General features: G+C 43.6%; 1 long non-coding RNA gene across 1 annotated transcript; it reads right to left on the bottom strand.

The window, feature by feature from the left end:
• Positions 1-625: 625 nt before the first annotated feature.
• LOC113216833 (uncharacterized) lies at positions 626-1,467 on the bottom strand. The gene is made up of 2 exons (XR_003304030.2): positions 1,310-1,467; positions 626-834 (listed from the first exon to the last, which is right to left on the bottom strand). It is a non-coding gene; the product is annotated as an uncharacterized LOC113216833 (long non-coding RNA).
• Positions 1,468-1,643: the final 176 nt, after the last annotated feature.

Here is a 1,643-nt window from a genome sequence, read left to right as displayed (position 1 = left end):
CATCTAACTAAGGTACAAAAATTGTCCCTCCCCATTTAGAGTGTACCTCAAAATATCAAATTGGGCACGAACTTTTATAAGCAATCTTTTTGTGTACAGTCAACATAGAAACCCCAAAGTTTGAACAGATTCGGAAATTTACACTTGTGTGAGTGCTCTTGTCAGGGTTGTTTATTGTTGCCTGTAGTCTTGCCCATGGACATCTCTTATGTTGCGGGTCTATTGATTAGGTTTTTTTTCTAGAGGCAGCCTGAGCCTAGAGGATGAATTGCATCCACATCTTTCCTTAGCTAGCTTGTACACTCTCATCAAGATGGATGTGCGTGGTGCGGGTGGTATTGTGTCTCTCGCTCGCGCGCTAGTTCCACGGTGTATAGTTGGTCCACTAAATGTAGAGACCTCGGCAGGCCAGTCCCCATAGTGAGCACAATAGGGCTCCATTGTACTCACAATGGGAAATCGCCTGCCGAGCTGTCTACATTTAGTGAACCAACTATACCCTAGCTTTAGTGTGCTCCTTAAGGTCGGCCACCTTTGTACATTTTGGAACAATATTTCTTAACAAGTCTACGACCCAAACGCGCCCTGCACAAATGTCTACCAGTGGACAGTAATAGAGTGCAGATATTTCAGCTTGTTCATTTTTGACAATCACATGTCTTGTCGCACATATCTTAACTTCAGATCCAGACACACAAATTCCTTTTGGTGTTCGTCGTATGCTTGTACTTTAGCATTCCAAACAGCTGGCAACAGCAAGTTGGGGTCCACCGTTGTAAATAACCGTTGAAAGATCGGCAGATCAATGGTGGCATTGCAAATCTTGTAAGTGGGCTGGAAAAGCGGAGTTTTATATTACAGGCCTGCTAACTAAGGGATCATCCATAAAGTACGGTGATGGACGAGAGGGGGGGGGGGGGTAGCCCGGACGTCTGAGTGTAACTGTACTAAAACCGAAAAACTTTTCGGGGAAATTATTGTTGTTTTCTCCATTTTCTTCGCATTGTTTTCTCCCATTGGACTAATAGACCTGTAATATTGTATAATTCCCCTCCCCAAAACACATCCCTCAGAAACCACATAAAGAAAGTGATATTGTTAATTTGGGGTGGCCTAGGTGAAAATGGACGTCCAAAAGGGCAGAGGGGAGGGGGGGGGGGTCAACGAAATCATTCAGCGCTGGATAGAGGGAAAGGAGGGGGGGGGGGTAAGAGGCGAACAACAGCGGACGTACTCTATGTATGATCCCTAAATACCCCATCGAGTTTTTGGTTTGGAAGCCAATGGAAATTTACCTATATACACTTACCGATTCAAGCGGACAAATAAATGGTGGCTCTACTGATGCAAATAGTGGAGACCAGAACGCTTTCCTATCTGCGATTATGTTGCAGCAACGAGTTGCAAACCTTAAAGTATAGAAGTGCCTACAAGGAATGTTTGTTGGACACTGTACTAATTTCAGATTCGCCTATAAAAGTAAAATGTCAATATTAGAAACAAAGTATAATCTCAGTATAATGACAGGGTTGCGCCGTTTTCTTATGTGGGGTGTGACTTCAGCAGACTTGACGTATTGAAAATAAAATAAAATGGGCGACAGGTCTAAGAAATACAGTCCCCTCGATAAGGGACACAAAGCT

The sequence above is a fragment of the Frankliniella occidentalis genome, unplaced genomic scaffold (genome assembly GCF_000697945.3).
Source record: "Frankliniella occidentalis isolate FOCC.00 unplaced genomic scaffold, Focc_3.1 Scaffold15, whole genome shotgun sequence".
In the NCBI taxonomy this organism is placed as follows: Eukaryota; Metazoa; Arthropoda; class Insecta; order Thysanoptera; family Thripidae; genus Frankliniella; species Frankliniella occidentalis.
The sequence above is the reverse complement of the archived record's forward strand: the minus strand, read 5'-3'. Positions and strand labels throughout refer to the sequence as shown.